Source organism: Myotis brandtii, unplaced genomic scaffold (assembly GCF_000412655.1).
Source record: "Myotis brandtii unplaced genomic scaffold, ASM41265v1 scaffold1018, whole genome shotgun sequence".
NCBI lineage: Eukaryota > Metazoa > Chordata > Mammalia > Chiroptera > Vespertilionidae > Myotis > Myotis brandtii.
Window position 1 is genome coordinate 567,756 of NW_005353397.1, and position 10,186 is coordinate 577,941.

The 10,186-nt window shown below is 37.0% G+C and overlaps 1 protein-coding gene across 2 annotated transcripts in view; it reads left to right on the plus strand.

Moving 5' to 3' along the window:
- The window catches only part of ENOX1 (ecto-NOX disulfide-thiol exchanger 1), a 564,230-nt gene that overhangs the window by 138,274 nt on the left and 415,770 nt on the right, over positions 1-10,186 (plus strand). For both annotated transcript variants that reach the window (XM_005853253.2, XM_014535489.1), the window contains exon 3: positions 1,032-1,153. The gene's annotated coding sequence lies outside the window, so the exon portion shown is untranslated. The remainder of the gene's footprint in view (positions 1-1,031; positions 1,154-10,186) is intronic.

Consider the following 10,186-nt stretch of genomic DNA (forward strand, 5'->3'; position numbering starts at 1 on the left):
ACTGCAGCTTAGGTCTGCTCCCCGCTGGCAAGTGGACATCCCCCGATGGCTGCCGGGCTGCCAGAGGGATGTCTGATTGCCATCTTAGGCCCAATCCCCCGGGGAGTGGGCCTAAGCCAGCAGGTGGTCATCCCCAGAGGGGTCCCAGACTACAAGAGGTCACAGGCCGGGCTGAGGGACCCCTCCTCCCCTCTGAGTGCACAAATTTTTGTGCACCGGGCCTCTAGTACATATAATAATTGGATTTATTTATTGCTCTTATTTTAAAGAAAGTAAACCATTTATTTAACAAATACATATTTGATTAATATTATGTATTTACTCCTGTAAATAACTGTGTGCTCAAGAACTTACCCCTCTCCCAATTCTAAAATCTAGCTTTAAAATATATTTAGATTTCATACTAGGGCTTCTCAAACTTCAATGTACATCCAAATTATCTCGGGATCTTGTTAAACTGCAGGTTCTTATTTGTTGGTTATGGAGTGGAGTCTAGGATTTTGCATGTTTGGCAAGACGCCATGGGATTCCTCTGTAGCGAGTCTGCAGACCACTTTGTGGATAGCAAGGCTCCGCAGCATTCTAACCTGTCCCCAGCATCTCCCTCATCAGAAGTGGGGCGGGAAGTGGGGTGGGGGGGGTTGCCCTCATGCCCTCCACATGGAGGGGACTGTTTGTTTGGTCTAGTGGCCCTTAGGGGCAGCTGGTGGTTATGCAACCAGGAATGTAAGTGTAGGATCTAGATTACTTGAAGCAAGTATCACAGCCAAGGACAGCAGATGTGTGCTAGAGAATAAGGGCGAGAGAGCGAGCACCAGTGAGCCAGTGCTGAGAAAGGCACCTCCTCACCCGCTGCTCTGGGGACCTGTTTATGAGCACATTGACAGGCGGGCTGTTTTCGTATTTGGCCTGTCGTCAGAAGCACAGGTGAGGCAGTACGTGTGAAGTTCTTTGGGGGATTTAGAAGTTTAGAAAGAGAGACTCTGAGTTGTTAAACTCTGATCACACAGAGGTGGGTGTTTCCATTTCAGGGTTTGGGGCATGCTGAGTGCGGTGACAACCCTTCCAGCAGGCAGCCTGTTCCACCTGTGACTTCTGGGATTATCGTTTGGAGCTGACTGCGGCCAGTGTGTCTCGGGTTCCTAGTGCCAAGGTAAGGAGTCTGTGACATTGTGCTCGTGTGCCGTGAAGCTAACTGCAGAGTCCTGGTGGAGCAGCACAGGATGGAGGGCTCTGAAGAGGCTGCTTTTGCAACACTATTCCAGCAATAACAGATAGGATTTTGTGTTACCAGGGTAAACGAGAAAGCACTAGATGCTCTGGTCTCCTACTTTTGATATTATGCATCTCTAGGAGAGATAACCCATGCTTTTTAAATTGTGGTAAAAAAAAACACACACACACACATAACATAATATTTACCTTCTTAACAAATGTTTAAGGTATTCAGGACATTGTTAACTATAAACACACGTTGTACAGCAGATCTCTAGAACGTATATTCATCTTACAAAACTGAAACTCTAAATCCATTGAAACTCCTATTTTTCCTTCCCTCCAGCCCCTGATCAACACCGTTCTACTTTGTTTCATAGCGTTTGACTACTTTAGATACCTCATATAAGTGGGATCATGCGATATTTGCCCTTTTCTGACTGGTTTATTTCATTTAGCATTATGTCCTCAAGGTCATCCATGCTGTGGCAGATGGAAGGATTTCCAATTTATGGCTAAATAAAATTCTGTTGTGTGTGAGTGCATTTGTTTGCTACATTCTCTTTTTCATCCACCGGTGAACTTTTAGATTGTTTCTACGTTTTGACTTTTGTGACTAATGCTGCAATGAATATGGGAGTGCAGCTATCCCTTTGAGATCCCGATTTTAATTCCTTTGGATGTATGTCCAGACGTAGACCTGCTTGACCATATGGTAGTTCTATTTTTGAGGAGCATCCTTACTGTTTTCATCAGCAGCTGCACCATTTTACATTCCCACCAACAGTTCACAACGGTTCTGATTTCTCCAGACCTTCACTGGCACTTGGTTTCTGTTTTGTTTTTTCTCCCCTCACTTTTAAAATAATGGTCATCCTAACAGATATGAGGTTATATACTTCATTGTGGTTTTGATTTACATGTTCTGAGGATTAGTGATTTTGAGTATCTTTTCTTATACCTGTTGGCCATTTGTGTGTCTTCTTTGGAGAAATGTCTATTTAAGTCCTTTGCCTATTTGTTGCGTTATCTGTGTTGTTTTTTTATCTGTTTTTGTGTTGTTGTTTTATTTTGTTTTGCTATTGAGTTGTAAGAATTTCTTATAGATTTTGGGTATTAACTCTTTATTAGGCATATATTAACTTCTTATAAGGTATATATTAACTCCTTATTAGGCATATATTAACTCCTTATTAGGCATATATTAACTTCGTATTAGGTTTGCAGATATTTTTGTCCCATTTTGTAAGTTGACTTGTCACTCTGTTGACTGTGGCATTTGCTGTGCAGAAGCCTCTTAATTTGATGTAGTTCTACTTGTCCATTTTTGCTTTTGTTGCCTATGTCTTTGTTATATCAAAAACAAACAAATTGCCCTAACCCAGTGGTCGGCAAACTCATTAGTCAACAGAGCCAAATATCAACAGTACAACGATTGAAATTTCTTTTGAGAGCCAAATTTTTTAAACTTAAACTGTATAGGTAGGTACATTGTTATTAACTTAATTAGGGTACTCCTAAGCTGGCCTTTGCTAAAAACGTCCTCAATCTGATTGAGGTACGTTCACTGAGGTAGGAGGCAGCTGATCGATGTTTCTCTCTCATTGATGTTTCTAACTCTCTATCCCTCTCCCTTCCTCTCTTTAAAAAGTCAATAAAATATATTTAAAACAACAAAAACAAAACAAAACAACAAATTAACAAATAAACAACCCATTGTCCAGACCAGTGTGGGCAAACTACGGCCTGCGGGCCGGATCCAGCCCGTCAAAAACAAAACAAAACAACAAATGAACAAATAAACAACCCATTGTCCAGACCAGCCGTGGGCAAACTATGGCCTGCGGGCCTGATCCGGCCCGTTTGAAATGAATAAAACTAAAAAAAAAAAAAGACCGTACCCTTTTATGTAATGATGTTTACTTTGAATTTATATTAGTTCACACAAACACTCCATCCATGCTTTTGTTCCGGCCCTCCGGTCCAGTTTAAGAACCCATTGTGGCCCTCGAGTCAAAAAGTTTGCCCACCCCTGGTCCAGACCAATGTTATGAAGTTTTCTCCTATGTTTTCTTGGATGAATTTTATAGTTTTAGTTGTTATGGTTAATTCTGTAACCACTTTTGAGTTATTTTTTTGTAAATGGTATAAGACAGTGACCAATTTCATTCTTTTGCATGTGGACCTCCAGTTTTCCTAGAACCATTTGTTGAAGAGAAAGAATAGTCTCCCCATTGCATAGTCTTGGCATCCTAGTAAAACATCATTTGACTATGTATGCATGTGTTTATTTCTGGGCTCTCTATTCTATTCCATTGGTCTATATGTCTGTCCTTATGCCAGTTACATAATATTTTGATTACTGTAGTTTTATAATATGTTTTGAAGTCAGGAAATATGAGGACTTCAACTTTGTTCCCCACCCCTTCAAGATTTTTTTACACCTTTGTGGTTATATAAAATTTTAAAAATATTTTCTCTATTTCTATAAAAATGTCATTGGGATTTTAATAGGGATTGCATTGAATCTGTAAATTGCTTTGAGCAGTATGGACATTTTAACAATACTAAGTCTTTTTAGCCATGATGTCTTGCCACTAATTTGTGTCTTTTTTAATTTCTTTCATCAATGTTTTATACTTTTCAATGTGTCTTTCACTTCTTTGGTTAAATTTATTTCTAAGTATTTTATTCTTTTTCATGCTATTGTTAATGGGTTGTTTATTTCTAAGTATTTTATTCTTTTTTATGCTATTGTTTTAATTTCTTTTTTGGCTTGTGTGTTGTTAGTATACAGAAATACAATTGATTTTGTATGTTGATTTGGTATCTCAGAACTTTGCTGAATTCATTTATAATTTCTAATAATTTTGTAAATATGTAGAATCTTTGAGGTTTTCTACATATAATACCATGTTATATGTAAACAATGATGCTTTATATTTTCTTTTCTGGTTTAGATGCCTTTTATTTCTCCCCAACTGCTCAGGCTCGTACTTTCAGTACTATGTTGACTAGAAGTGGTATTCTAATCTTGTTCTTGATCTTAGAGGAAATGTTTTTAGTTTTTCACAATTGCGTATGATCTTAGTGATGGGCTTTTCATATATGGCCCTTATAATGTTGTTATTTTTCTTCTATTTCTAATTTGTTTAGTGCCTTGTTTGTTTTAATCATGAAAGGCTGTTAAATTTTGTCAAATGCTTTTTTTGCATTGGGATTTTCATGTGATTTTTATTCCTCATTTTATATTAATATGTGTATCACATTGATGGATTTTCAAATGTTGAATTATTCTTGCATCCCAGGGATACATACCATTTGGTCTTTGGGATATGATCCTTTTAATGTCCTGTTGATTCCAGTTTTTTCGTATTTTGTTGAGGATTTTTACACCTTTATTTATCAGAGATATTGGCTGATAGTTTTCTTTTCTTATCGTATTTTTGCCTGGCTTTGTTATCAGGGTAATGCTGCCTAATCAAATGAGTTTGGAAATGTTCCGTCCTCATCAATTTTCTGGAAGATTTTAAGAAGGATTGGCATAGTTCTTATTTAAATGTTTGCTAGGATACACCATTGAAGCTATCTGATCCTCGGCTTTTCTTTGCTGGGATTTTTTTGGTTACTGATTCAATCTCCTCGTTCATTATAGTTCTGTTCTGATTTGCTATTTCTTCATGAATCACTCTTATTGTTTGTATGTTTCTAGGAATTTATTTCTTCTAGATTATTCAAATTGTTGGCATATGATTATTCATAGAAATCTCTCATAATCCTTTTCATTTCTGTGGCATCGATTGTAATATCTTCTCTTTCATTTCTAATATAGTTTACTTGACTCTTATCTTTTTTATCTTAGTCTATCTAAAGGTTTGTCAGTTTTATTTTTTCAAAAAATCAACTCTTAGTTTCATTGATTTACCATTTTTTAAAATAGCTTAATGAAATGTAATTTACATACCATAAAGTTCACCCATTTTAAGTATATAATTCAATGGTTTTTAACATATGTACAGAGTTGTGTAACCATTATCACAATCTAATTTTAGAACATTTTCATCATTCAAAAAAGTAACTGTGTACCCATTAGCAGGCTGAGCCATATTTAACTATATAAATATTATGGACTTCTAAGAAGTTATTTTTGACTGGAATGAATATGAATAACTTTGAGAACCAATTTTTGACTGTAGTTAATATGATAAATTTTTATATATGGTTTTGCTAACAATAAAATTTATTAAAATAATATTTGATTGTTATTAACTAGTACAAATATTTATTATCACTTAGACATATTTTTAAGAATAGTTTTATCACTCCAAATATTTATTATAAAATGTAAGGCTTAATATTCTTTGCAACTACAAATTGAGTAACCTTTGTTGATAAGGTAAGAAAAAGAGTGATAGATGATGGGAAATGAAATTTATTGTAACATATTCATGGGGCAAAATACTGGCTTATAGTGGAAGGCACAGAACAAAATGCTACTGATTTAACTGGGGGAATATATCATGAAAGTTTTAAAGAGAAAAATGTTGAGGACAATTTATGATTATTAATTGGCCAGATTATTTTGTTGATAAGTTCCTCTGAAAGCATTTATTTTTAAATCTACTTTACAGGGGAATTGTTGGGTAAAAATGTTTCAAAAGTCATATTATCTACTTCCTTTTTAGTCTTTTGGAAAATACCCATAATACTATGTCTAAGCTTTAAGTTTAAAAAAAAAAAGAAAATGAAAATTTGTCCTTTATAGCTGATGACAGGTGGGACACCAACAAAGATGTTATTTCTATGAGTTAGAACTGTTTGCCAGTGATAAACCAGTTCCATTCCAGATCTTTCTCAGCCACCCGGAAGAACTCTGTTCTTAAATATGGCGCTTTCAAACTAGTGACTTACAAGCATGAGTGTAATCCATGCGGGGCACATCTGTGTTTTCATTTTACATTTTCTGCTACTGTTAACTGCCTGGTCATTGTGAGATCCACTTTCTTTGCCTTCCCTAGCTGTAACACATGGACTGCTTCACAGAGGCCAGCTTCCAGAGTCGTTGAAATGTTTTTCCTTTGGCTGCCCTCCTACAGCAACTCTCCTCAACTCTCCCCATAAAACAAATTACCAAGATTTCTTTTTTAAATCCTTACCCGAGGATATGTTTTTATTAATTTGAGAGAGAGAGAGGAAGGGGGGAAGAGAGAAAGAGAAGCATCAATGTGAGAAACATTGATCAGTTGCCTCTCATTTGGCCCTGACCAGGGATCAACCCACAGTCTAGGTATGTGCCCTGACCAGGAACTGAACCCACAACCTCTTGGTTTATGGGGTGATGCTCCCACCAATGGAGCCACCTAGCCAAGGCCCAAGAATTCTTTAATAATGCAGTATTAACATTCATATATGAAGATGATTATTGGCAGTGATTGATTGGCTATTAGTTACTGAAAAAAATACCTGCAGAATTTGCAAAAAGGAAAGTGTCTATTCTGAATGTCATGTCAGAATCTTGGAGAGCATTTAGTGAATTTGTTTATGAGGCCAAGGCATTAGCGGGCTGGAAAGCAATGTGACATTGCTGGAACTCAAGAAGAAGAGCAAGTTACCATGCCAGGGGCAAGCTCAGGCCTTCGGGCAAAGCTCCCAGTCACTGAGAGGCTCACTTGTTTTGAAAACTGTACAAGTAATTATTGTTAAGTCACATTCTGTGGTTGCTAGCTCTACTGTGCGAAGTGGCTTTACAAAAGAAGCATTGCTGGAATGCATTAGAAATGATGATTTAGGATTGAACTGTCTTTGTTGAAATAATCTAAATTACATGCTGCAACATGTTTTATCCCAGTGGCTAAAATCACTGATTTAGGGTATTTTAAATGTGAGAAACTTATACAGTTGTCTCCCCTCATCTGCAGTTTTGCCTTCTGCGGTTTCAGTGATCTGTGAACAGTTGCAGTGCAAAACTACTAAATGGAAAATTCCAGATATCAATAATTTATGTTTTAACCTCAACAAAATGAAAAGCAAAACCACTGAGTGGGAGAATATATTTGCCAATGATACATCTGATAAGGGGTTCATTTCTGAAATATGTAAAGAATTTATACTACTCAACACCAAGAAGACAAACAACTCAATTAAAAATTGTGCAAAGTATCTGAATAGATACTTCTCCAAGATGGCCAACAGATATATGAAAAATATTCAATGTCACTGTCACTAATCATCAGAAAAATGCAAATTAAAACCACAATGAGATATCACCTCACACCTGTCAGAGTGGTTATCATCAATGAATCAGCAAACAAAAGTGCTAGAGAGGATGTGGAGAAAAGGGGACCCTTGTGCACTGTCGGTGGGAATGTAGACTAGTGCAGCCACTGTGGAAAATAGTATGGAGTTTCCTCAAAAAATTAAAAGTGGAACTACATGTTGAACCTCAGAAGAAAGATTGGGGAGGGTGGGTGAGTGGGAAGAGATCAACCAAAGAACTTGTATGCATACGTGCATAACCCATGGACATGGACTATAAGGTGTTGAAAGCCTAGGGTGGGGCCAGAGGTGGGCTAGAAAGGTCAATGGGGGTAAAAAGGGGACATATGTAATACTTTCAACAATAAAGATTTTTTAAAAATTAAAAATAAAAATGGAACTATCCTATGACCCAGCGATTTCACTTCTGGGAATTTATCCAAAGAAACTCAGAACACTGATTCAAAAGAATGTAAGCACCCCTATGTTCATTGCAGCATTATTTACAGTAGCCAAGATTTGGAAGCAGCCCAAGTGCCCCTCAGTATATGAGTGGATAAAACAGCTGTGGTACATTTGCACAGTGGATTACTCTCAGTTGTAAAAAAAAAAAAAAAAAGGAACTTTTACCTTTTGCAGCAGCATGGATGGACCTGGAGATTATTATGCTAAATTGAAATAATCCAGTCAGAGAAAGACAAATACCATCTGATCTCACTTATATGTGGAATCTAATGAACAAAAAGAACTGAGGAACCGAATAGAAACAGAGGCATGATACATGGAAGAGACTGACAGCTGTCAGAGGGGAGGGATCTTGGGGAGCCTGGATAAAAGAAGGTGAAGGCATTAAGCAAAAAAAAAGAAAATACACACACACACACACACACACACACACACACACACACTCACACAAAATAGAAACAGATAACAGTGTGGTGATAGCCAGAGGGAAAGTGGGAGTAGGTTGGGGGTAGGGGGGGAGGTGGAGGTGGGCAAAATTGAGGGAAAAAAGGGACGGAAAGAGATTTTTGCTTGGGATGATTGGTGCCCAGTGCAGTGTGGAGATGACATTTTGTTGAGTTGTACACTTGAAACCTGTCTGATTTTGTGAACTCGTGTCACCCCAATAAACTCAATGAAAAATTTGTTTTAAATTGCATGCTGTTCTGAATAGTGTTATGAAATCTTGTGCTGTCCAGCTCCATCCCACCTGGGACATGAATCACCCCTATGTCCAGAGTATCCAGGCTGCATATGCTACCTGCCCTTAGTCACTTAACTAGCTGTCTCGGTTATCAGACCTACTTTCACAGTATCACAATGCGTGCATTCAAGTAACCCTTCATATACTTAATAATGGCCCCAAATCGCAAGAGTAATGGTACTAGCAATTCAGCTATGCCAAAAAGAAGCTATAAAGTGTCTGTATGTATAGAACAATATATAGTTTACATAGGGTTTGCATTTCAGGCATCCACTAGGGTATTGAAATGTACCCCCTACATTTCAATAAATGAGGTACTACTGTATTCTTAGTAATGTTGGAGAGTCAGCGATACTTCAGAGGGTATCATAGGTCTTCATCATCTAAGTAGACTTGTGAGACCACATGGATTGTGACTTGATTTGTCTCACAATAAATAAGTTCAAAGTGACTAATGGATTCTGACAACCAGATGTGTGACTGAGTCATGTTTGCAAATTCCTTGATTCAAATCCTTCTGTGTATAGTTAGCATTTAACATTTAAACATTTAGACGACAGGATTATTTGTGTAAGTATTGTAATTCATGGTGCCTGTCAGATGGGTCCATGGGTGCATGTGCATGTCTGGGTGAGCAGAGCTAGATTAGGGAATGGCAGCTTGCCAGGGCACCATTGCATGCTGGTGGAATGTTATTGGTATAAATGCGAAACATGGCACATGGTAACTCAGGAGTCAACATGTAACATTTAGGCAATTGGCAAGAAAAAATTTATTCCAGCACCATCATGGGGTGAAAACCAGGTAACAATAAGAATTGTTGCCATTGTTGAACTATCTCTACTAAATATTTTCACAAAAATAACAAAAAATTGTTGGCATTACTGAACTATCTCTTGAATATTTTGCATCATGTTACTGCAAGCCTTACCACCATCTGAATTTAGAATCATCTGAATTTGGTAATTTTATACCTAGTAGTATTTTAAATAGGTCTCTTTATTGGAAATGAGTGATTTTAAATTCACAAGTTATTAGTGTGCTTTATAAAAATTTGCCTAGTTTGAGAAAACTGAACTGAATAAAGGAGCATGGAAAAGTGGGAAATATTTTGTTAGCATAAAAGTAAACAAACAAAAAAAACAAAAGAACTTTGAAATTTATTTTGTGACTTTGTTATATCTGTGTAAGTTACCTCTGTCCTCATGAGCATGAGTAACTAATACTGTCCAGTAATGACAGGCCAAAAAACTGTGGAATGAAAGAGGTTAAAGCAAGTGCAAATGGTGTGTTTATTCAGTAAGTGAACTCTGTTAACTAACCATAAAGAAATACACAATTTTCTTAATAGAAAACAAATTTTACCCAACTCTATTTAATAAATGTTGAGTAAATACTTCAAAAATAGCAGTTTGATTGGGTACCAAACCTTCAGCTGTTCTGGGACACCCATATGATTCAATCTCAATTTGGCAGAACCTGTGTGTGTGTGTTTGTGTGTGTGTGTGT